Source organism: Lichenostomus cassidix, chromosome 2 (assembly GCF_008360975.1).
Source record: "Lichenostomus cassidix isolate B80296 chromosome 2, HeHo_3.0, whole genome shotgun sequence".
Classification (NCBI taxonomy): Eukaryota; Metazoa; Chordata; class Aves; order Passeriformes; family Meliphagidae; genus Lichenostomus; species Lichenostomus cassidix.
This window is the reverse complement of record NC_139482.1, coordinates 127,197,652-127,224,297: the sequence shown is the minus strand read 5'-3', so window position 1 is coordinate 127,224,297 and position 26,646 is coordinate 127,197,652. Positions and strand designations below refer to the sequence as shown.

The 26,646-nt window shown below is 38.8% G+C and overlaps 1 long non-coding RNA gene across 1 annotated transcript; it reads left to right on the top strand.

Annotated features, from left to right (window-relative positions):
* The first annotated feature begins 7,756 nt into the window (after positions 1-7,756).
* On the top strand, positions 7,757-11,510 carry LOC146442221 (uncharacterized). The gene is made up of 3 exons (XR_014849572.1): positions 7,757-7,846; positions 8,071-8,152; positions 11,394-11,510. It is a non-coding gene; the product is annotated as an uncharacterized LOC146442221 (long non-coding RNA).
* The last annotated feature ends 15,136 nt before the right edge of the window (positions 11,511-26,646 follow it).

Below are 26,646 nucleotides of genomic sequence, written 5' to 3'. Positions count from 1 at the left end.
AGGAGACATTGTGGCTATACTTTAAAGACCACAGTGCACTGGCTTTCCAGCCCTTTGTCTTTCTAGAACAGCCAAGGACAGTCATTCATGACAGTACAGACATTTCATTTTCCCCTTCAGCCTCTGTGAGAAGAAACTTAACGTTATCTCTCAGAAAGGAGAACACATAAACTTTAAGCCATAGGGTGCTGAATAGGAATTTTTCCAACTCTGATGTTGAAGCCATGTCACCATGCAGCAATAAACCATCTTGCTGTGGGTGAGGAAAACACAAAAGTGAGATTGCAGATCATTGCTCAGAGTCCTCTCCTGAGGCAGGAGTGGTCTGAATTTTTTAAATTAATGTTCATTTGAGATGCAAATGACATTTTAAAAAAGGATAAATAAACATATTTAAAAAAATGTATAAGCCCTGGAACAAAGCCAGTAAACATTTAAAGTGATGATGTAGATGAAAAGGGGAAGTATAGATGCCTACATATACTTCCAACCTTGAGAGACCCACTCCCTACACCCCAGGCTGAGGCAACTCCTCTGCCTAACACAGGAAAAAGACTTGTACAGAGCTTGTAACATCTCCAAGGACCAAACTTTGAATACTGGGAATAATTTCTAGCAAAGTTAATCATGCTAAAACACACAAGCTGCTTCACTTCTTGTGCACAACAGGCAGTCAGATAAGCCACAGTCTGGTGCTGGTAAGGTTGTCTCTGAACTCCTGGGGGCTCAGCAGGCTGCAGAGGACATGGGGTATCCTGACAGTTATACTGGGAGGAGGGCATCCAGCCTCCCCATGCAGACCTGCATGGCCTGGGGGACCTGGGAACCTGCTTTTAAGGTTCAAATCAGAAATCATGACTATTCAACAAGATCTCTCAGCAGCTGCATTCTTGGTGAGATGTTGGGTGGTTTTTTCCTTCCAAAAAAGAAGAGAAAGGGAAAATGGGGCTCTGCTGCCCAAAGATCATGTGGAAGCTTTCTCTTTGGGGTTTTCACTAATGTTAGAGTAGCTCTAAGGAAAGCCTGGGGCTGAAGCCTGAACCTAAAGGGCAAATTTGAGACCTTGCAGAAGGGAGAGAACTGTAACATTATTCCTGGCCAAAAAATCCCATCAATTTTGCCTTTATACCTCCACCCCTCTGTTTATGCATGGGAGGATGGCCTATTGGAGTAAGACAAACCAGCAGCTGTGGTTAATCCCGGAGAGAGGAAGGACATACCTAGTACTGCACCCACATCCCAAATTCCTGTGTACCTGCTTACTGCTGGGCCACACCTTGGGTTCATCTCTTGAACTTGCACCTACAACCTGCAGCAAGATACCGCATCCGTTAATATCACCATGGGCCATCCATCCTGTTGAAGGCAAGTAAAGATCTAAGACCTCAACAAATGCATTAAAATATGAACAAAGATTTTTTTTGAACAATACTTGTTCACCATGAAAAGAGGCACAACAGAAGCCAATAGAAAGTTTAGGTAAGCAGGCATTTGTGTAATTCCCAGTAACCAGAACCAGAATTAGACCCAGAACAATGAATGGTCTCAGGATCTAACATTTATTTATAAGTTCTGTTTAAAACATCCTCAAATCAACCTAAATGTATTTATTCACCTACCCAAGTCCTCAGGGACTGTGAGAAGAATTGAGATGTTGTTAGTACACAGGTTTGCATTAAGAGTCACAGCCTCATAATTTTTTCTACTGTGAGATAAAGAAACACTGCATTTGTTTCTTGATAATCTCTTTTTGTACATGAAATTGCTTTGCTTTACACAGAAAATAGACACTGAATTGTATCTGTCAGAAGAAAAATAAACAAGCAAAAAACAAACAACAAAAACCCCAACCGAACCAAACCAAGTAAACTAAAACACAAGATCCAGAATAAAGGGATACGTCTCGATATTGTAAGGGTTGCAGTCCCTGATATTGTTTCCAAGTGAATATCCTGCAGGTGTATTCCACCAAGCAATATGTTTCATGGTCAGTTTTTAAGATCAAAGGACACGAGGGGCATGGTTCAATGATGGCAGGAGATGGATCATGAAAATGCATGTAAATAGCCGATCTCGTAACACAGCTGTGAATAAATTAAGGTGGGAATTAAGAGTTGTTTAAAGTCATGAAGGGAGTTTGGTTCTCAGATAGCCTGAAAGAAAGGCTGCCACAGCTCTGTGAAATGGGGCAGGTGATGCATGTCTATCACAGCAGGGGAAAACTTGGGACCCGAGGAGCTCTCTTTCACATATCTTTTTGTATTTGTATATTTAGGTGAATGTTCTTCTTCATCTCATTTTTTTACATGTTTAGATTTGCAAGCAGGATGCTAACTTTGCAAAACTGACATCTTTACTGAGTGGAGAAATAGTGACAATATAGGATTTTGTCAGCGAGAGAAAAGTAGAAAAAGAACAAAAGTTTACAGAGCCAATTATTTCTTATATCAAGTCAGTTGAGTGTAACAGACTTTAAGGCAAGCTTTAGCAGTTTTATAGCAAAACTATTCAAAGAAGTAGGTGTACTATATCACAAAAACCTTCTCTAACAGTTTTCATTAGATAATGGTCCAGAGGACCACCCCAGAAACAGTTTACAGGGATAGTTCTGGACTTTCTATGGGAAACAATTTGTAGTGAGAATTTGGTATTATGCAAGTTTACTATTCTCATGAGAAACAATTCCTTGATGTCTCTGCAAACACATTATTTTTTCTCATTTCAAAGGTAAGTGCCCCAGTGTTTCAAGACCACAGTAAGTTCATCATAAGAAATTGTCTCAGAGAAATGGAGCTGCAGTAACCTGAGCTGCTTACAGTACATATGAAAAAGAGGGTGCTCCAGCCTCCAAACTAATGTACATATGAAAAAGAGGGTGCTCCAGCCTCCAAACTAACATGGACCAGAAGTTTTAACCCTAATTCCTGTAGCTGTGAGAGTATGTAAATGACACAGAAGGACAGGAGGAAATTTTCCTTTTGCAGAATTCATTTTCTGATTAAGAGTGGAGCTACTGTATAGGTAAAGATGTAAGCACAAATGTCAGTACTGAGCAGCCAATGACTAACCTGTTGTTGCCAACAGAAAATGTACTTTCAGCTTGTACTGTTTTATTCTTGTAATGACCTATTCTAATTAGTTTTTAGCTCAATGCACTAGGAGCCATTTGCTAACTGGAATTTTAAATATTAATGCAGGAGTGTTTAAGATGTGTCCATTAAGGCTGGTAAAGTTGTGTTTGATTAACGGGCTTTTCATAAATGCACTGACACAAACTCTTTTTTTTTTAATTAATTCAGCCTGCAAATGAACATCATCCATTTTGCTATCATATTTTATCAGTCTGTAAAGTGCATTCTCACTTCAATTTTCAGCCCTGAATGCAGAACACTTTGTGAAAAATGACAGAATTTTAATGAGAAAGTGAACAACATGCCATCAACACCCTTTCGCCAGTAAAAATGGAAAAACATCAAGCTTTAAATCATGTTCCCTCCACACCTTTGGACATCTGCGATTCTGTCTGAGTCCTCAAAATCTGCTATATCTATCACCAGGTGCAGCCTTTAAACGCTGAGGAGCTTTCTGCTTCATTGGTTGGCATGGCAACAGTTGTCAAATCATCCCTTGATAATGCTCTTTAATTGATTGTATAAATTATTTCTGAGATACGTGATTGCAAAACGATGTACTGAAGCTCTTAAGTACACTGATCAGAGTCTGTGCATTTAAAAATGCCCTGCATTCACTGACCCTAGCCGAGACCCTGACTCTCTTACAAGCCTGTAATTCTTCAGATGAAGCATAAACATTAAGCATTGAGAAAAAGTTCAAAATTATGGCAAAGGTCTAATGTACTCCAAGTGCATGTTAACAGTTATGTCAGGAAAGGTGACTTACAAAAACACCAACAGCAGTAAAACTGTTTTTTCCTGTTTGCTTCTGCACAGAGAGCTGAACAGTCAAGGACCATGGAGATTCTTTCTTATCCATTTTACTCTGAACCATTTTAGATCACTAACTACTAGTGTAAACTCCAAGTGTAATATTTCTCTGGCCAAAAGGAGACGTTTGCAGTGGAAATGCCAATATTTGAGCTGGTTGTCTAGACTTTCATGGCCTGCAGAGAGAAAGATATATTTCCAAGATACATTAGTAAATGTCCAAAAAAAAATCAGAGGATCTGCTAAATTCAAAAGGCCAACATTCCCCCTGTTGACTATAAAGGGCTCTTGGTGTGACTAGTTCAGATGGAGGTACCTGTTGCTGTTGAGCAGCTAGCAGAGTAATGAAGGCACCAGTTCTCAGTGGCAAGAAGGAATGACCTTTATTGTTTTGATTTCATCACATATACAGAGTTCTCAAAAGTCACCCAGATTGGTCAGTCAGAAGCCTTCCCCCAGGCCTGATTGGCCAGGCCTGCACTGTCCAAGTTCTGGGACACTGTTCCAACAACATCCAAACTTTATCTTTATTTATAAAACACAAGAAAAATTCTCATGGGAAAAACCTGTGCTAGCCACAGGTACCTGCATTCCAGATATCAAAAGTTAACTGAAATGATTAATTTTTCTCCTGCTATCTTTTGCATTTTATTTTTTTCCAACATGTGGAACTTGTTCTATGATTTACAATAACTGATAAACTCTTTTAAGTTCATGCTTACAGTTATCTATTTTTCCAACTCTGTTTCCATTATTGTAAAACATCTGAATATTCAGAAAAATATCCTATCTGTATAAAATAGTGATGCTTAGATCAATAGATATTCACTAAGATGAACACTGAGTTTCCCTTTGTGCTTACACAGAATTGTGGAATTATTAATCTGGTTTTGTCTGTAAATTCCAATGTCACAAATACTAATAATTAATAGATATTTGTATCAGTGAACTGCAATTGGGCCTTAACATGTTGAATAAGCTTTAAATCCTAACTAGCATCTCAACACATGGATGAACATAGATAATAATTTATAAAGATATGCAGAAGGAGAAGGGCTTATCTCAGCTGTAAAGCACAACATTTCACTGACCCTCAGACAGAAATTTAGCCTCTTTGTGAGGGACACCCTCTATCTCCATGAAGCAGGGAAGGAGGTGTCTTTTGGTAAGAAAAGGGTAATTAAAAAAACCTAAACCATTACTAACAGAGAATTTAAATGTCTTAGGTGTAGATAGAAAGATGAGGTTTTCTAAGCAATGCAAAATCCCACATCCACTGATACAGAAAAGACCTTGCAGAAGAGAGGCCTTTGTGAAGATAAATAGCCACCTTTCTGTTGTATAGTTATCTTTCCAGAATGTAGGTCAAAAGACAAGCAGTGTCCCACAGCATCATATGGAACTAGGTTCTCCTGATACCAGCAGTCCTCTGTCTATGCTCATTATCTCTTAGTATTTCTCTTCAAGTTGGTAACAGAAAATGGCAGAGAAATGGTTCAATTATCTGATATCTAAAAACATACAAGGTATTCTGTACTAAATGGGTGGAGCTCCTGGAGTGGGTCCAGAGGAGGGCAACAAAGATCTTTAAGGGACTGGAACATCTTTCCTTCAAGGAAAGGCTGAGAGAGCTGGACCTGCTCAGCCTTGAGAAGGGACAACTGAGGGGGAACATCATCAATGTCTATCAGTATCTGAAGGGAGGGCATCAAGAGGATGGAGTCAGGCTCTCTCAGTGGTGCCAAGCAATAGGACAAGAGGCAAGGGGGAGAAACTGATGCACAGCAAGTTCCACCTGAATATGAGGAAAAACTTCTTTACTCTGCAGGTGACTGAGCATGGGAGCAGGTTGCCCAGAGAGGGTGTGGAGTCTCCCTCACTGGAGATATTAAAGAACTGTCTACATTCTGTGCCCTGGGAGGTTGAGCAGGGGGATTGGACCAGATGACTCACTGTGGTCCCTTCTAACCTGACCCATTCTGTGATTCCATGATTCTGTGAATTTGCATTTATCTACCCATGTTGCAGTCCAGCTGGTGCTTGCAGTGTAGGTGCTCTCTGAGAGGCAAAAGGGAAAAGGATTTTCCCTTGTGTTAAATAAACTGTGCAGTAATTATATTTTGCTCTCATTTCTGAAATTGTGGGCTTTTCTAACACACAAAAAATAAAGAATTCAAGTATAGAATGATCATAAAATGAAAGACAAAGAAGCAGCATCTATTTTTATGTATCTAGAAGATATAATCTATCCAGGTTATAATCCAGATGGAGACAACTGGGTGAATTATCCTTATTATTGGATGAGATAAATACGCTTAGTAATTGAGATATATAACTGGCTTGACTTGAATTTATACTCTTCAGCCTCAGATTGAAGATCTTCAGGCAATGAATTGTGTTTCTTGTTTTTACTGTCTTTTAAATTCAGTTTTCAGTTCCTAGCTATTGTCAGAAATACTGTAAATTAATCAAAACTCACACACTCTTCACCATCTAACCACAGAACAGATAAATATATATGTCAGACCTCGTTAGTGAAAACTGTCACTGACAAATGCCTGTTTTCCCTCCCTCACATGCTACCAATACCTTATGCAGCTGATGATCAACAACTGCTGCTGCCTAATGAGTCTGAAGCTTCAGCTCTGCCCCCTCAGATATGCCTGCTGTTGCAACACCTTTGAAAACTTACAACCCAAACAAACTGGCTGCTTTATATCCAAAGAAAAGGATTTTCTAGATGGAAGGGTCTGTCCTGCAGGAAGGACCTTCTTAGCCTGAGTGCTTCTGCTGAACTCAGCACAGGAATATTTCATGGATGAGAAAGAAAGATATTGCAAAGGAGGGAAATCCCCACTGGGACTCACAGCTGAGAGCCAAACATCCTAAACTCCATCTGGCAGTGGCAGGCAGGCTGGGAAGATGCTGCAAAGCCAGGTAGCATGTGCCTGCAACAAGTGGCCCACTTAGTGTGCAGCCTGCTGTGGTGCTGCTGTGGGATGGGGGATGGATGGATGCATGGATGCATGGATGCATGGATGCATGGATGGCCTTGCCTAGGCTGCTGGGGCACCTGCTTGTCTCCCTGCAGCAGCTGTTGCTGGCTCCCCCAGAAATCCTGTCCTCCAGTCCTCAGAACTGGCTGTCCTCCATGTCCATCAACAACAGGAAGAAATGAGATTGAATTCAATCAAATGAGATTGTGTTAGGAATTAGAACATTTTGTTTAACCCTCTCTGATCTGTTATATCTGGGGTTGAGTGACTGAAGGTAATATTACATCTCCAGCACTGGAAATCTCCCAAAATGTGTTAGGAAAAGTGGGCACCACTTCAGAATTACTTTGCCTTTTGGTCTTTGCCTTTTCAGGTCTCCTTGGCCCCTGGTTATAACAAGTGTGGGTCCTTTCCAGTTTTAAATAGGATCTGTGCAGATCCATGAAACATGTATATGCAGCATACATACATGTATATACATATACACACACTTCAGCTCAAAAATGTAGATCTCTTCACTTAAGGAGGGATTTTACTCAGAAAAAAAATTTAAAGAAACCTGAAGGCTGAAACAAGCTGGAAGCAAATGTTGTAAGGGAGGCTCCCCCTCCTCTGTGTGAGTCCCTTAAAGATTTCTGGTTATTCTGAAACCTTATTTCCACTCCAGCATTTTGCCTTGCTTGGAGGCAGCTGTGAAATAGCAGCAGCTGATTAATGCCAGGTGTACATTCAAATCCACGCATCTGTATTTGTTGCTGCAAACTTAAGTAAACAATGACCAAATGTGGCTTTTCTAAGTGCAGTTTGAGCTGTGTGTGCATACAGAAACTTAATCACTGTCAGCTGCTATGTTGCAGGCTCAGAGGGCTCTAACCACAGAGGAAAGCTCAAAGAAAAGTTCAAAAGGTATTAACCACTTGACACATCTTGTGTTTTGGGAGATATTTTTGGATAACTGGAGAGCAATAACAATTTTTAATCTCGAGTCTGCTTTTCCTTTCTGTGGAAGAAGATAGAAAAGATGATTTTTCTCGCAAATTATCTCAGTTCATTGATTTTGTAGTGTGTATCAGAAGTCAAACAAACTATGGAAAGGGCTGATTCATCTAAGGCTTGTCCTTTGTGTGCAGTGAATGGGCAACATCAGCAAAATTCCTCTTGCTACTTAAGATAGATTCACCTTTCATTGTCCCTGTGGCTGAGGGATTCCTGGTGAGTTGTTTTAATACTTTGCTTTGATTAAGAGAAAGGAGGGAAATAAGCAAAATTGGTTTTGGAAAACCAGGATCCGATATTATACAGCCTGTGATAAAGATGGTGAGGAAAGACTGTCCTAACTGAAGTTGGTGCTGGAAACCGGTGATTTCAATGGGAGCAGAATTTTATCCAGTATTTTCTGTGAATACAACATCCATCTTATTTTCAGGTCTTCAGACAACACTAATAATAATAAATCAAAAGCATAATTTATCTCAAAACTGCTGGGCTGGATATAAAATTCGTTATCAAACTATAAAAGCTATTTTTGATGCCTGAACAAGAAAAAAATTAGGGAAGGGACTGAATATGTTGTGAACAAACACATGTGAGAAGGAGAGAGGAGGGAGGGAGTGGAAGTTATTTCTGAAGCTGTGCTGTTGGAGTATGCAGACTTGGCAAAACAAGTCACATATGTATGTCATCAGTAACTTGAAGTCTCTGAGTAACATGAAGTTGGAGCAGATGCTGACTTGAAATCTCATTTGTAGCAGGGTTAAATCATGTGTGGGTAATTATTAAATATTAAAAGCACAAGTCAAAAAGATTACCCAAAGAAGGAAAAAATGGAATATTTCATAAAACTTCTTGATGAGGAGGTGCTGATGAATGAAGACAGGCATAGGGATGGATTTAAGCGCCAGACTGAAACATTATCAATTTTGCATGCCAGGTGTTTTATAAAGGCTACAGAATTCCCACTGTATAACCCTTGTCTCAGGTAGAGTCCTTTCCCATCCTTGGACTCCGTCTTTTCAATCCCCTGTGGGGAAGGAAGAATATGAAAGTAGCATTTGGACTGGCAGAGTCTTTCTCCTGTTTAACCTCACTTTTCTCTCATTTGTGGACAGGAAGTAAAAAGCTCTTAAGGCTTCTGGCGCTTTGAGCCCAATGAAAACTCATAAAACTGGATTCTTAAGGGACAAGCCAGCTCTTGACTATGATCACAGGAGGACAGTGGCACTGGAAAAATATGGTGTTTCTAGAGACTTTGGCAAAGGTCTTAGTGGAGAAGGGTGTGAGACTCTCCAGCCTCCACTGTAACTAGTTAAATTGGAGCTAAGGCCACTTGCTTCCCCCAGGATGAGTTTTGCTTTTCAGGAGTGAGTCTTTCTGTGAGGTTAAGAAAGGCGAATGATATTTTACTATAAAACCTAGCAAACAAACACCCAAATACCTGAATTTTCACAAGTGTACATACAACCATAAAGACTTTCAGCATTTTTGAAGTAGGAAATTAGGCTGTGAAGAGCTAGAGCAGAGCTAAATATTGTTTCAAGACTTGATATTTTAAGCTGATATTTATTTTCTTAATCTGCCTTACTTTTATTCCTCATGGACTAGGTGTAAGCAGCAGTGCAAAGAAAGAGGAAAAAATCCAGCTGTAAACCCCTGAACACTCTTCATTTATCAGGCCCATGACTATAATTCTTATGGTAGTCCCAACATTCCTATTAAAAAGTCTCAATACACCTATAACTTTCCAATAACAGACCTTTTTGCTCAGTTTTGGCTTTTTGATTACATCTTCTTGAAATAAAAAAAATTAAAAAAAAAAGCTGAGCATAGTTCATAAGTTCATAGGGAAGTTCATATATTATGGATATGCTATTTTTTCAGAGATGGATTTTGGGATTTAATTTCATTTGCTGAATTACAAGAGGGCTCAAAACTTCAGAGTACTTTCCAAGTGCAGTATCAGGCACTTGAATAATTTGATGCTTGCACAAGAACATATGTAGTGGTACCAGCTATCCAATGATAAATTGCAATGTTTATCAAATGTTGAGATTTTATTGCAGCTACTGTGTTTCACAATTTACAGACTAGGATTCTCCTGATAGTACAGTAAAGTTGGATTTGAGAACAACGGGAGCTTATAACAACAAAGCTACTTGAGAATATTCTTCAACATAGGCTCTACTCTAGCTCTTCATGTCTTAACTCTTCCCATAAAAATCACTGCAAGTAATACACAAAATCAAAGAGAAGGGCAATTCTGGAGAAAAAAGCGCCTTGAGAGTGCTTGAGCACAGAGATGGGAAGAGGGATGCAGGGTGGGGGCAATGTATGTTTGCTTTGCTGCAGAGAGCTCAGGTGACCAGGTGTGAAGGCTGCACTTCCATCCATGTCTGAGCAGCTCCTGGCTGTCAGCCCCAGCACCTGCATCCATTTGCAGCTGCACAACCTTCTCGGCCAAAGTCTTGAAAAGACAAAGGTCGCATTGTGCTCTCTGATGTAAATACACAGAGGCTGCTGCAGCCACAGGAATGGAAATGAGAGCAGATGCCAGCCAAAGCTGTTGCTATAAAATTGCAAATGGGCATTTGGAAAATAGATTCCCATCAGAAGTTTTCATGAAGGCTTTACTTCGGCTGACAGGTTGCCCAATCAGAGTGTATAACCTCAGGCTTATGTATTTTCTTGCTATTAGTTGTATATTAGTGTAACTCCATTAACTTGGCTGCATTATTCCCAGATGCTCTTGGAGGAGAGAGAACATCTTTGTTTATCTGGCACATTTGAGAGTAGCAATCCTTCAGATCAGCCTGTCTGAGCAATGCTGGAGGAGGAGACTGGACCTCCTCCTACATGGTGCAAACCATCTCACTGCCTGAGCCTTTGCTCACTGCTAAGCTATGCTGTAGCAGTGCAGACCAAAAATGACCATATTTCACAGGATAAAGATGGGTACATGAAGATTCACTAGGTAGCAAAAAATGTGATTGTTCTCCTCTCTTAAGACACCTTTAAAGAAATTGGCTAGATGGTATAATCTTTTGACTGAACCAGAAAAACTGTATTAAGAATACATAAATATTTGTAGATATTCAAGGGAGAGAGAAAATTTCACCCCAGAAGCTCATCTACTGTCATGGGAAAAATTCTTTCAGAAGCCAACAGGTGCAGTGCTGTATCTGAGAGTGGAGGAGTGTTTACTTACTTTTCTTCTAAACTATGGTTAGTATGAGATCATCCCTCTCACTGTCCTCAGAATCCAGTATAGTTAGCTACTGGAAAAAGTTTCAGGTCTTTTGTTTCCCTGAACATTTCTTGCTAGGATTGCCCCTTTAGCAGGCTTAGTGCCTGTTTAGTTTCAGGGAGCTGGGGTGGGACCTAGAAGCAGGTTGCATAATTTTCATTTACAATTGTGCCATTCAGTGCCGTGGGCTGTAATTAGTGTTTTATTATCTAGGGAGACCAACGCAAGAGACCACCCTTAAGTAATTCACATCTTACAAGACCACCCTAAGGTTGTCCAATACACATGATTCTGGTTTGCCTTTATGAGAAGTATACTTTCATTAAGATTTTTCTCAGACCCTTGAACAATTTCTCAAGACCTGCTTCATTGTACAGAGGCTGCTGAAGTATGAAAAAAACCCAAGACTTCATAGCTGCACTTCCTTTTGATATGTTATATCAGCAACAGCTACAAGTGGAGCAGAATTATGAATTTATTCATGATGAAAGACCCTAATGTCAGTTTTCATAATTCTTTGTGTTTTCCACATAAAATTATGTTTGTATCCATACATTTTACTATTCCAATGGGAAATTATTGATATTCATGGATTTTGTGCATGATTTTGTTTTAAGTGTATGTTTTTATTTTCTTTATCTGTCAGATATAGGTTTAATAACAGGGTGGGAGGATAAGGAAACTCCCAATGTGCAAACTAATAATGTTATTCAGGTGGCCTACTCTATATAAAATGTGAAACATCTATGTTAAAATAGTAATGTTTGGTGTCTGTGTAGATTCAAAAACTGCAGCTGCGTATGAAATGTTCACCATTCCATGTTTATTATGAATCATTCTTTGTTTCCACACAGTCCTTTTTTAAATGTTCATCATACATGCAAATGCATAATGCATTTTTCCTTATTCAGCCTAACACAGATTCTGTGATCCCCTGTGAACAATCAGCCTGGGAAAGGCTTTGCTGTCTTAACTCATTGCATACACGGCAGCTTTGTGTCTGTCTATTGTGCTCATTGTCCACACTCAGCGGAGAACTGAAATGTAGCACTTTCAGTCCTCGATTCTGAAGCACCAGACCCAAAGGTTTCCCAAGTAATCAAAAAACTCCAAGCCATCCCCCCAGCATGTGAATAGCCTTGCAATCTCTAAAAAACACTCAGTTTGCACATAAGAAAAGCAGTAATATCTACTGTGAAATGGAGCAAGGTGTTCCTTGCACACTCACACACACAGAGCGTATCGAGTAAGTGCATCCTTCAGCTTCCTTTTGCACAGTGTCATTTTTTAAGAATGCATAATTGGTATTCACCATTGTACTTTAAACTTGCAAGTCTTCTGTAGTTCAATTAAGCGTAATCACAGTGTTCTGCCCATGTATATCCCCGTGTGTGACAGTGTGACAACATGATTACAAAGGGGTGAGGAAGAGAATGGTAATGTGGCCTTTACACCACTACGAAATGAATGGCTGTAACACAGAGTGTGTAGATTCATTTGCAGTAATCTGGGCAGATTTACACCTTGGAGCCTGTTAAGGAGAAGGTTTAGCACCAGGTTTAAGCATGGCACAGCCCTTTACTATCAGATAAGAAACTAACCTCACTCACCACTGGTGGTGACATAAACACCCAGCTCAGCTGTGGGCTCCTGGACACCAGGGCTCAGAATAAACTGCAGGTCACTGACAAGGAGCATGCCAGCCAATTATGATTCCTCTTCCTCTTTAATTACTTTTCAATTGAGGTGGGACCCATGATGTTATCACTCTCTGCTCCTCTGATTCAAGCAGCCAACGTAGGGAGTATATATTGGGATCTCGAAAACATTCAGAAAGGTGACTGAAGAATGCTGCATGAAAGTACATTTTTTTTAAATTTGATATGGTCTTTGTTGGACATTTCCTCTCCTTATCTGCTTGTATTTTCACTTTCAAGTTGATAACACCCAGGCTGAGTTGAAACACAGTGATATTTCTGCCATTCTCTTCTGAGTTCATTGTGACTTTTTATCATCAGCAGAAATAGAGGGAGACTGAATTAAACAGAAGCTGCAGAACTTGGAGCTTGTGATAACAATACAAATGGATTTTCTCTAACAGAGAAAAACAGCTGTCTCCATTATTTGAATGCTTCACCTTTCTCCATTCCATTAATTGGGTCTTTGATCACAAGCTGAGGTGGAGAGGCCCTGATAAGGAATAAGTTATTAGTAAAGTAGCCTAAAGGAATGAATTGGGCCTAGTACTTGCTGCAGAAGATGAGATAAACCCATAATGCCTGTGTATGTGAGTGGTAGAGAGTGATAGGGCCCTCAGACTGCCCTGAACTGCTTGCAAGAAGACTAATACTCTAGTGCTATGATAGCTAATGCAGGATATAAATTTAGCTCCCGGGAATGGAATAGGATAAAAATTCCATAAAGAGTTTTCTGTAAATGGCTTACACTTTTATATCAAACTGTGTCAGAGTATTCAAGAAAAAAAAACCCACATTTTCTTGATCTCACTGTATGTTGAACACAACTGGAGGCTTTCAGTATAAGAAGAGGGAAAAATTACTGTTACATTTTTTCACCAAGACATTAATAAGAGCACCCTTTGAAGTGCGGTAAAGCTAAATTGGAGGAATTAAATTTGATTGAATCTAAGCCTGTTTATTTTTTATTTCTGCAGAGCAGACGTTGAGTGATTTGTAATACTTCATTGGAAATCTTCAGGAACTTGCTATCATGTAATCCATTTTTTTGCTGAAGAATACGACCGCAGGGGACAAGGCCATATTGGTTTGTTGTTAATGTACTGGAAAGAGGTACTATGGAGAAAACAGTTAATATTAAATTACGAACACAAGGTTATCTTTCTGCTGCACATGCTCCACTGCCCTAGGCAGGGGTAATCTGTTAATAGCATTCAGCCAAAATGACACCATTAAGGAACTGAAGCTACACATCTTTTGCAAGCTGAATGATGTATAAAGCTGGTTTTCTATCATCCTAGATGCAATAAATTATCCATGCTGCTAAAAATTGATACAAGTCAGAAGTTTGATAAAACCGGCACCCCAACACAAATGAAAGTGCTGCTTGTCAGGAAAGGACACAGAGATGTGAGTGCTGCAGGCCTACCTTTTATTTGTGCCTCTCTTTCCCCTTTTCTGATTTTTCATGTTTTAAGTGGCAATCTGGCACATTGCCTACAGTGGCATGTAAATGGTGGGAGACCAAATGTGGAAAAAGAAAGTCAGAAAATGTATAGCCCATAAAGCAGTGTAGATGAGGAAACACTAAAGATGTACATCCCATGTCTTGCTTGAATGAATCACTGCTTTTTACTATCTGTTCTTCAATGTGGTTGTCTCTACGAATAAAAGCAAAGATCAGGTTCAACAGCTTCTGCTTAAGTGCAGCTATCAAAGAGCTCTGGTCTAGATTTGTCCAGCACCAGCCTGTGATTCATGAATTCTCAATTCATGACACTGAAACTGTTCCATGCTGTTATGGCATAATGAAAGCTTTCTACTACGGCAGAAAAGCCAAAACAGAGTGTTGGGAGTCCTCTTAACTGTAGGAATATACAGAAGAGTTTTCCTTTCCAAAAAATAATTTCTTTGACTGCATGGATTTACTGTGGGTTTAGACCCTGTCCAGAAGGACCTGGAGTTAGAGCCATGGAGGTCACAGTACCCACATCACATTTAAACCCCTAAATAGATTAAAAGTATGGTACTCAAACCCTTTGCCCAGCTTCTGCTCATTCCTGGGAAGACGAAAGCCTCTATAAACTCTGTGGTTTGTCATTGAATTTGTCTGAACTTGCCCCAAGAGAAGCTGAAGCTCTTGACCCTCAGTGGTGCTGAGTAGCCACACATCTCACATATCTCCCTCCCTGTTCTGCTTCCACTGGATGTAGAAATGAGTCATCCTCAAGGGGTGATGAGCAGATATGACTCTCAACCACCTCAGTGGAAGGGTTATCCATTTTCTTCCCATTTGTTTCCGGCTTCAACAATTGTTTTCTCCTCAACAGAGGAGAGAGTTCAGCCTCAACATGAGCATCACTGGTGATGTTCATTGGTGGATGGCAATACACACCATCCCTCCTACTTTGCAGGAAGTAAAGAAAAGTTCAATGGGCTGGAGCCAAAACTAAAGGAAGAGGTGGGATATATTTGGATCTGCTAGATAGGCACTCGTGTGAAAGGTAGAAGGACAGAGAAACCAGGGTTTCACTCACTGTGCCAAAAACTGGTCTTTCAGTTTTTTGTCCTTCATCCTCTGTATCTTTTTTCTCCACTTAGTAATGGCACCTGGCTTCCCCTAAGGTAGCATAGCCTGTTCAAAACTCTGCTGTCTGTCCCACAGCAGTTTCTGCTGGAGGAGGTGATAGTGGTTAGATAATGGGATGGACTTCACAGATGAGCTGTCTTCATTCTGTTACCTGAAGGTATAGACAAAGTCTGGGGAGCCCATCCCTTGTAATGGGATGCATTAGTCATAAATATATACATTTTCAATTTTACTAGAGCTTTTTAAGAGGGTTTTTCAAAGTAGAATCTCCATGAGGGCCAAGCAAAAGCAACAATGCTAAGTTTTTGTCACTCCAATTTTTGCATGGTTCAAGGGCACCTGCATCCCAGTACAACACAGAAAAGAAGGCCCTACATAGACTTAAATAAGATTTCTTTGGTTTCAGAGCAGTGCAACATGACTGCACAAAAAAATTCATTGTGTTGAGTTCAGTTATTCCCTGTTCAATGCCTTGTGGCAAGATCCTTTCTGGTACCCCAGAAACCTGTCTCAGATAGCCTAGATATCTCCTCACACAGGAGATAAATATATTTATATACAAGTTTTCTATTGTTTCATTGCTTGTATTTGTAAAAGATGTAACAGAAGTAGTTATATCAATCCCAATTCATCATCAAAATTGCCCCATGCCCAACCATATCCATGTCCCATGAAACACATTGGTAGGACTGCAGTAGCCACAACACGGAAAAAAGTTATTAAAGCACTTAGCAACAGATGGGAAGGATGAGTATTTTTAAAGACAGTATGAAGGCTCTCAGATAATTATTTGATACATACTGATATTTGAAAAATGGAGAGCGGAATTATTATGGTATATTAAATCAAGATGAAACAGAAAAAGGAAAGGCCAGATGACTTTGAAAAAGCAAAAAATATTTGTAAGTGTAAGTGAGCCTCGAAAAACTCATTAAGAAGGCCTAGATTCTGAATGATGAGATAAATTGAAACCCTGAGTATGGGAGCATAGCTTCTTGTATACTCATTCAGATTCTTAGTTACATTTTTATTGAAATTATATAGGAAATCTATTTTAACCACCGAACGCCAAATTTGAAGTCTAATTTTTTTGTTTTGTTTTTCATTTTGCATGAGCTTAAAACTATCTATTGCTCCAAATCTAGAGAAGACAATTTGATTTGGTTAAATGACATGATTACTGATGTAGTTGCTAAATCTCAAGCTAAACTGAAGAGATGATATATGATATATGAATGTAATTTAACTCAGGTCTCTTGAGAGGAACATGCTGTAGTCTCACTGTCATTTACCGCTACAGAAAGTAATTCCAAAAGTGCTATTAGATTAAAATTGTATTATTTTAATTTGCCTTGGCACAGGTGTAGGTGGCTGAGGGTCCCTCTAATGAGTTTGTAAGGAAGGACCAAGTCTGATTAAAAATAGAACCTTTCCCCACAAAAATTTTGATTGCTTTTCAGAAAAAGCAATTTTCCCTGTGAAAATCCCTGAGCAGGAAGAAAGGTAGGGACACAGAGCACATGCATGCAGTGTGGCACAACAGGCAGCATTTCAGAGCCAGCATCACCCCTCTGCCACCAGCCTCAGCCTTTGGTGCACCTGGGGCCAGGAGCTACATCTAGGGACATCAAATGCCCATGTGCAGGACAGGGTCCCTGTGCATCTGGTGTTGCAGGAAGGGTGGGGAGATTTGACAAGGATCTTTCCTGAGCCACCACAGCCTGGATGAGTCTCAGCAAACTTCACCTCTAGTGTTTGTTCTCTCTTCTTGAAGAGAGAGCAGAGCTATAAGCAATTTTCGCAGCCCTTGGCAAATCTAATGATATGCAAACTAAAGTGCTTTTCTCAAAACTAAATGCCTGTTTTGTGACTTTGGGAATTTACAGGTGGAATACATCCGAGGGGTCTGCTTTATCCTACAGCAACAAAGAGAATAAATAATAATAAATAGAAATAACAATTATTTATACATAAATAATGTAATAATAAATAATCCCATACAAATAATCCCACAGCAACGAAGAGAAATGCACATATCAGCAAAGGTCTGTTTCTTCTCTCAGGGCAGGGCTGGTTCTTTAACCGTGCTCTTCAGCCCAGCAGACCAATCAGGGCTTGTCTGGGTTTAAACAAAGGAGTCTACCCTACAACCCAGTGATTTCTTTTTCACATGAGACTTCTGGTCATGAAAAGAAATTTTCCTCATTTTAGAGTTATAATGAAATGTTCTTGTATTTAATTACTTATTTAATTTACTACTGTTATTATTGAAATATGGGTAAAATACACAGTAGTCAGAACTAACAGAAAAGACAATTGGGCCTTCATAAAGGAATATGCATTTTTCACCTTATTGAGCTGCACAGCAAATAATACACTAACTGGTTTCTCTTAAGTTAGCATCTGTGTGCTAAAAATACTATGTTGTTAATGGGATAAACATTACAGATTATGTGTCTTGTCCTGCCATTGATAAAATCTGATAAAAGCTGGAGTGTCTGACCTTCCAGTAAGATCAAAAATATAGAATCTAAGGAATTCAGAACTGCCAAGGGAAGCACTCTTTTTTACTACAGGTCTCTAGAGAAGAGAGCAGGAGCAAGGACCTGAACACTCATGTCAGTCAAAGAGAAATACTTGGGCAGAAATAAAAGGAACTTGTGGATCAGCATCTGGCTCCACTATGGGTGTCCCAGCAGGACTTTGCCATGTCTTTCCAAGGCAAAGTCTTCAAGGGACAAAGTTTGCAGGGGAGATATATGAAAAAGTGGGTCAAGAATCTTTTTGCCAACAGTTCAGAGCTTGACATGAAAGCATTTGCAATGGAACTTGATACAGAAGCTGATACGGTTTCAACATCTTTTCCAGTGCTTTGTCTGATATCAATCGAGTTTGTGGATGACCTCAAACTGAGCAAGAGTTAAGAATACACTGAGGCAGTGGGTGATGGGGAATCAGCTCCAACAAAGCTAAAGGCAAAGCCATCCTCCTAGGATGGAATAACCCCATACAGCACTCCACTTTGGCTGATGCATGGTTAGGCATTAGCTTTGCATGGTCTTGGTGGGACAGCAGGTTGAATATTAAGTGGGCAATGAGCCCTTGAGACAGGTGCATCCAGGGCTGCATTAGCAGCTCTTTCTGGTGCCAGAGGAATGATCATTCTCCTCTGCTCAACACTTGCAAGAAGCACTGGGTCAATTTTGAACTTCTTAGTCCAAGAACCATCAATAAGCTGAAGTGAGTCAAGTAGAGTGTCACTGAGATGTCCAGGGGCTGGAGCACACAGTCTATGAGGAGAGAATGAGGATTTGTTTGGTCTGGGGGAGACAAGGAGAAGGATGGATCTAATTATCATCTTCCACCACCTAATGGGTGTTTACAGAGAAGATGAGGTCAGACTTTTCTCAGGGGTGCACAGTGAAAGGCAGGAAGCAACAGTTTCACTTTTTGGCAGAGAAATTACATCTGGATATTTAAAAAAAAAAAAAAAAAGCTTTCCATTATAACAGTGGTTAAGCAAAGTAACAGTCTGTTTAGAGAGATAGTGGAGATGTCCTTGGAATTTTCAAAATTGACTGGACAGTATCCCAAGCAACCTGACCCAACTTTTATGTCAGCCCTGTTTTGAGGAGATGGGACAAAGTGACTTCAGAGGTCTCCTCCATTCTGAATTGAACTGTGATTCACTGCCAATTTTTTAAATGCTTCCCTTTGAAGTCTACAGAAATATCTTCTATGGAGAACAAGCTCTTTCTCTCTAATTTTAACCATCTGAAAAATAGATTGGGGAATTTGAAGAATGTGAAGTTAAATCACAGTGTGATCTACAAAGCATGGTGTTTGCTTCTGGTTAAGTCGGTGATAGCCAGAAATCATTAGACAGGTTGGTGTTGCTGTCATTTTGACAGGTGATCAAAGAAGGAAAAGAATAAACTATTACCTTGCCCCCAGTTTGTTTAAAGACACAAAGCAATGATGGAGTGACCAGACTGGGATGTATTAAATTTGTTTTCAAAAACACTGGATTTTGGTTATAGGCATTTCAGGACAAAAAATTTCAAAACAAGTAATTCCCATTTTAATGAGGAAAATCTGTGTACAAAAGCAGCTTTTGGACACAAATCACAGTGCTTGTGCTTCTAAGTAACCAGTTACTAATGTAAATCAGGTGCTCAGAGGAAGAAGTGTTTTGAGTCATTTATTGTGGAGGGCAAATTTTGTGGATTCAAAATGCCTGCCCACAAATCTCTTTGGAAAATCAGTCCTCACATTCAATATGACTTCTTATGCCTTGTAGCCTGTGCAGTTATATGTCTGCTACTGTGTCAGTAAAGTAACTTCTTTAATTACCCTTATACCACTCCCACTTCCCAAAATGACATTCAAAAATATAGGTGTGCAAAAATCATTAAGAGGAATAATGTTTGTATTACCCTCAAAATGGCTGCTTCAAGTTTTATTCTCAGTACATCAATCCACATGAGAACTTTGCAGATGTTAAAAACACATACACTCTATAAATTAATCTATGCCACTTGAGGGAATTGAAGGAAAGAAAGGAAATTCATATAATTCAGTGTAATGAATTCAGATATCTAGCAGTGTGGCTTTACCACCAGCTTCATTTTCATTTTAAGTGTAGAAACTGGCAATCAAAGTTAGCACAAAAGTGATAGTCTTTTTATAAACGCACATGCTTCTCTGTTGGATGCTTCTTGGCTGATAAGCCTGGCTTCTCAAGAGTATTTTCAGAATGAACCAAAAGGCAATGCTGAATAGTTCAGATGCAAAAACTGAATAGGAAATGATGCTTCAGGCAAACAAAAGCCTCAGCAATGCTTATTAATTGATTATAAAAAAATTTATCTTAGAATAAAGGAAATGATTCTACTAGCAGTTTTAAAAAAGGGAGCTGCAGAGCAAAGGAAGGAGTGGATGAGAATGGAAGGATCCATCAAATATGAGCACCTTTATGTCATTTACGAAAATGTAAATTGCAGTAGGCAAGCAGTGCAAAGGAAAACCTTCACAAAGTAGCATGAGGGGTTTCTCTAAATGAGAAAATGATCAGGTCAAATTATTCTTGTAGTGACCTCCACAAACCTCTCTTCATCCATGCATGGATTGCTGAGGAAGCATATCAGAAAGGAAACATAGCATAACCTTTCATCTCTAACTGGTCTGGAAGTTTTTAGGTCTCTTGAGCCCTGCAGACAGGGACTGGAACCAGATGTTTAGCTGGGGCCAAAATTGTTCCAGCTCAGTCTGAGTTCCCATCAAAAACAAATTCAGCAGAGCAGCTCAGATTTGCTTCCAGTGGGAGACAAAAAGAGTGGTTCACTGTTGTTTTCTGTTCTGGCACTGGATTTCTGCACAACTTCATGCTTCTTGGGTTGGGTGGAAAGGTCAGTGATTGATCTCTGCAAGAAGACAGGGTATGACCCTGCTAATGTAACACATAGCAGTGCCACAGCATTTGTAGGATGGTCACAGCTGAACACAGAGGCAGCAGTGGGAACAGCTGTTTTACCAGTATGCAGAAGAGCAGAAAATCTGTGACCACCTTTGGAGGTTACCTTGTCCTACCTTCTGCTCATAGTAGGGCTGGCATCATGGCTGCATCTGGTAGCCCAGGGCAATGTAGTCATAGTTTAACTTCTTCAGTAACAGGGATTTCACAGACTTCCTGGGCAGCCAGTCTGTATGCACCTTCTCTCTAAAACTTTCTTCTCTCTAATCCTGTTTAAATGGAGAATTTCCCAATTCAGAGGTGGTAAATGGAGCCTCAGCACCATACAGTCCAGTGGAGGTGAGGATCTTCTACCCTGGCTGGAACACACCAATTCATCCAGGAGTTCAAAAGGTTTTGTTTCAACAGATATTTATACCAAGTGATAGAAACTATTGATGATCCTCTGATCACATCCCATTTGCTCAGTGTTACGATGACAAAACACCTGGAGGGTAAGGTCAGGGATTCAGGACCCTTTTATTTTATGTCAACATTTGGTGCCTTCCAAATCTGAAGTAATGTGTGGAGATTGCTGTGGAGTCAGGATAACTCAGCACTCTACATGTTCTAATTTTTTCTTCATATGCTGTCTGGGAATGTACCCCAGAAATTGTAGACTGGAGTCTGAAGACTAATTTTGAGTACCTGGTGACTGAACATTTGTGGACATAGTATATGCACTGATATGCTGACAGAAAGCAGAAGTAACTTCAAACAAAAAAGAACAATCCATGAGAGAAGATGTTTGGAACTGTGAGCATGATGTCCATAGGTGGGCACACGTCTCTATGAAGTTCACAGTTAAGGAAGGTGATTTGAAAGGTGCAATCAGGTGCCTATTCTGAACCTGGAGATGTCTGCCCAAAAGCCTCCATAACAATTCTGAACCCTTGAGTAAAAAAAAAAAAAGTTGGTAGAGTGGTAGATTGAACTGTGAGGAAACAGAAATTTGGGAAAAAAATCTGGGTTTTTTTCTGATGGATAAACAGAGTGAAAAGCTGTGCTGAGACTGGTGGTGGAGAATTGTCAATCCTATATCAGTTGAAATGGCAGAAGAGATTAGGAAGAAAGAGTATTCCCATTTTGAGTAAATTTTGCCCTTCATGACAGCTGACTACTGATCCTCTTCAGATCATCATCACAAGGAAATTTTTAAAAAAAGATCATGAAAGAAATTAGAAGAAGACACTCCAATAGACACCTGTTAGAGAAATGCTCTCATGACAGTGATTTGTGTTTGCACATCCAGCCTTAGTCCCACATATCATTCAAAATCACTGCTAAAACTCATGAAAATGGGTAGTGCTGTGTACAGTAACAAGGAATGCAATGCCCATTATTCACCAGAAAAATGTGTTTGCAGACTCTATCTTGAGAATGAGATTTTTTTGAGGGAACATAACTATTATGAGTGTTTGAAAATCCAAGTGTCTATTTTAGTTAAGTCCAAACAGGCTTTTATTAAAGGAATGCCACAAATATTAGGACTGGCATATTAGAACTAACATGGTCACAGTGGTCACCTCTGGGATATTTTATCTTCATTCTCCTCCTCAGTTCCATCTTTGCTGCATATATGATGCCTTTTCTTTGTATAATAACTTGAGGTAACAGACAGACAACAGAAAAATTGCCTACAGCTTCAGCAGGGAAGGAGAGTGATAAATCCTTCAGGTTATTATAAATGAGCCCAAAATTGTCATTTTCTTATCCTGCAAGATTTATCAATTTCCATGCTATTCCTTATTTTTCATTAATAGCATAATGTAGGCTGGCTTATCTTTGGCCCCATGTCCTTTTTTATTTTATTTCATATTTTGTATCACAGAGCTGTGATAAAGAGTCATCAAAATCACTGTAGCACTGTATTTATAAGCACTATAGTGATTCAGTCTTCTGTTAACTCATAAATGATGCTTTTCTGAAACTACTTGTATTTTTCCTCATTTGTCATCATGGTTCTGCCATTTGTACTAACTTTTCACTGTCTTCTTTCTTTTTTTTTTTTTTTTTATTTATTTTGTCCAGAGAATGACATTTCTTGTATCCCATAAATATTTTAAATGACATTTTCAAAACACTGATGAAAATAACAAAAATATTAGCAGAGTGCCATTTTTGACTCAATGTCTATTTATCACCTTTTGCTTAAATGCATCATGCATTATCATGTTCTAACTTTCACTTGACTATTACAAATAATTTCAGAAGTTCAATTTGATTCAATCTCAAAATGCTTGTTTGTCGCTGTTGAGCAGCTAGCAGAGTAATGAATGCATCGGTTCTCAGTGGCAAGAAGGAATGACCTTTATTGTTTTGATTTCATCACATTTATAAAGTTCTCAAAAGTCACCCAGATTGGTCAGTCAGAAGCCTTCCCCCAGGCCTGATTGGCCAGGCCTGCACTGTCCAAGTTCTGGGACACTGTTCCAAAACATCCAAACTTTATCTTTATTTACAAAAACACAAGAAAACTTCCCATGGGAAAAACTGTGCTAGCCACACTTGTTGAAGGAAGAAAATAAAAATATTCTCATTTATAGAAAAGAGCAAATTGTAAAAGTCATCCTGAAGTAACCTTACCAGAAACTGGGCTCCGGGAAGGGACACAGGAACCCAAACTCTCCCTTCTCTGCATTGTGGATAAACAGTAGTAGCTGCTGTTCCTCTCTATGTTCATTAATGTTCTCTCTTAGGAGTACAGCTGTTTGCACAATAAGCCATTGGAGCTGGGAAGTGTTGGACCCTCCTAATCTAGCTGCTGTCTTGTCTTTGAAAACTCTCTCAAAAACACACAGAACATCAAAGATCCAACGCAGAAGCTGTTTTTATCACAGGACGAATTCAAGTTTGCTAATTAGGGAAGAATATCTTCTTTCTGGGTGATCTGTGCCATCTAGATGACAGCTATCTGTTCAAACTCTTGTCTCCCAGACTCAGTCTGCATCAGTATGTTCAGTTCTTCGCATTCATAAATCAATTTTCTTAGTATTAAGAAAATCTTTGAATTGTACTTTTAATTGATAATTTAATGAAAGAGCAGTACTACCCACAGACCTGTAAGGCTTTCCAACAAGACTGTATAACTGTGAACAATTATTTCTTAGCTAAGAAGAAGGCCTGACCACTGTGTGCAAGATCCAAAATCATTACAGTCAAATATTTTATTTTGGGGATGGCCTTAATGAAGATACCTCAAAGAAACTGTAAAAACCACAATACTGATTTAAACTCTGACAAGCAAGGTGTTGTATGTGCTCCAAGATGTAGGAAAAAATTTGCAATGAATCCCAAAGGCAAACTTCTGTTCCAGAGCAACTATGTTTTTGGCACAAAATTTTCTTTTTGCAAAACTTTGCAACAGTTTCTTGAAGTCAACTACGCACAAGATAGCAAAATATTAGCTTTTATTGCTTTTGAATTTCCTACTTTTAAATATCATTGAGATACCTTTAAATGTCATTGGTCTTGTTCAGGACTTGAGGGAGAGATATGGAAATGTAAAATGGAAAGGAACTTTCAGAGTCAACACATGGCATTTTCTATAAACTGATCAAAGTTCATAATAAACCTTGTTAGGTTATTTCCCTTTTTTTTCATTCTTTGCTACCCCAGCTACTCCAATCTGAAGATGTATCCAGGATCTCAGGGAACTGAAAACCTGTCCTTGAAATTTCCATATCAGGCCACCTATTCAATCTCCCCTATATTCTTAATTAAATTCTATTTTTAATTAATCATAGCTTATCAGTCTTCTTTTGTGAACTTCCAAATATTTCTAGTATCACCATGAGACAACGACAGGGAGTGATATGTCACAGCTAAACTGATTCCAAAGTGTAAACATGTACAGAAGTCACTCATAAACTAACTTTTGGGGGATTTGATAGATATTATTTCCAAATTCACACGTGTACACACACACATATTTTACCTGGATATAAGTTCCTTCTGTATTGGAACAGAGGCAATTAGACTGCTTTGTTAAGATGCACGATATCTCAGTTGACATTTTACCCCAGGGGAGAATTTTTGCCTTTTGTATTATATGTCTTCAGATTCTAAGCTAGTGAAACTCAAGTCCACTGAGAATAGTATGGATTTTAAGTGTCAAACCCTGAGTCAGGTTGTATCATTGATTTTTAAGTAGGACTCCACATTAAAATCAATTTTTCAGAAGGAAAAAAATTGAAAACATCAATAATAACATCTCAATTCTCTTCTTAAAGAAGCAACTCATAAAATTAGCAGGAAGACCATGAAAGTATTTTCTAAATGCAGATACAACTCAATACAAGGAGTGGGTTTAGCTTTGCCTCTACCTGAGAAAATATGCAAAGGTCATTAGAATGAGACTAGATGAAACAGGTAGTGTTTTGATAATAAAGCAAAAATATCAGAAGACTGAAAGACTAAATGGCATAAATCAGGTATAATTTAGATCTGATTTCTAGCAGTTAAGTTCCTATAACTTGTAAAAATGCTATAGAGTAAAACAAATTAATTCTGCTAAGACATTTCTTAGAAATACAGAGGTCAGTCATAACTGCACAGAAAGGTGGGGCATAACATTGTGCAAATCAAAAATATATTAGACATTTCAGAATCCTTCTTTCAAGGCAAAAAAAAAAAAGAGGGTGCTTAAGAATTCCTCAAATTTAGCATCTTTATGAAACAAACTCACCACTGTAATTATAAGAGATTATTTCAGTAAAATATAAGTGTCCTATGTATGACGTCATGCACAAGCACAATAAAAAGTTGCCAGAGCCTTTGAAGGATCCACTGTAGCTTCCATGAATTTAGCAGAATTTGTTAACTGAAGCATTAAGAAATAGCTTTGGACATGCAAACCTCTAAAGACTGCCCCCCTCGAATCACATTATGAAGGACTTTCACAGAGCACCCATGGACATTCTTCAGTGACAGTCCAGAGTTAAGGAAATATCATTCTTTCTCATCAAAAAGCAAACTTAAATAAAAATTGATATAAAATCCTGTTTGCCAAGTCATGGGCAGTGTCTGTGCTCTCTGTTCAGAGGAAAGTAAAGTTCTATGCATCTTTAGATGGATTTTCTAATTTTAAATTTGCATTTGTGGATTTACCAGGTAGGTCATTGTCTGCTATCTTCACCAAAACAATTAAATCATTTATGTAGCTTTGTTAAATATGCTAGAATAAGTCTACTAATATTTTTTTCTGAAAGATCCATTTTATAAAGATATGTCCTAAATAACAATATTTAACTCACTACCTGTTATAATTTGCTTCTCATGTTATCTCAAAATTACTAGTTCTTTTAAGAGTAACCTGAAAAGTGTAAGCAAATTTTGCATGACATTTTAAATATCTATTTCATATTTGAAATTAAAATTCTTTTTACACTGTGAAGAGAAAAGTAATATACTCAAGAAAAGAAACACAGCAGATATTTATCATCTGGCAAAAAATAAGAAAAATGTCATATTAAATGAGGCATTTAATAATAAAAATATAGTAATAGCAATTCTTGAAAAAATCTTCCCAATACAAAGACATTTTAATAATAGTAAAATTTAACATATTTCAGAGCAATATATTAATAGTCTTGCTTTATCTTAACTTTTTAACGAATGAATGAAATCTTTCCTAAGAACTGATTTTACAAAAATAGTAGAGTTTCA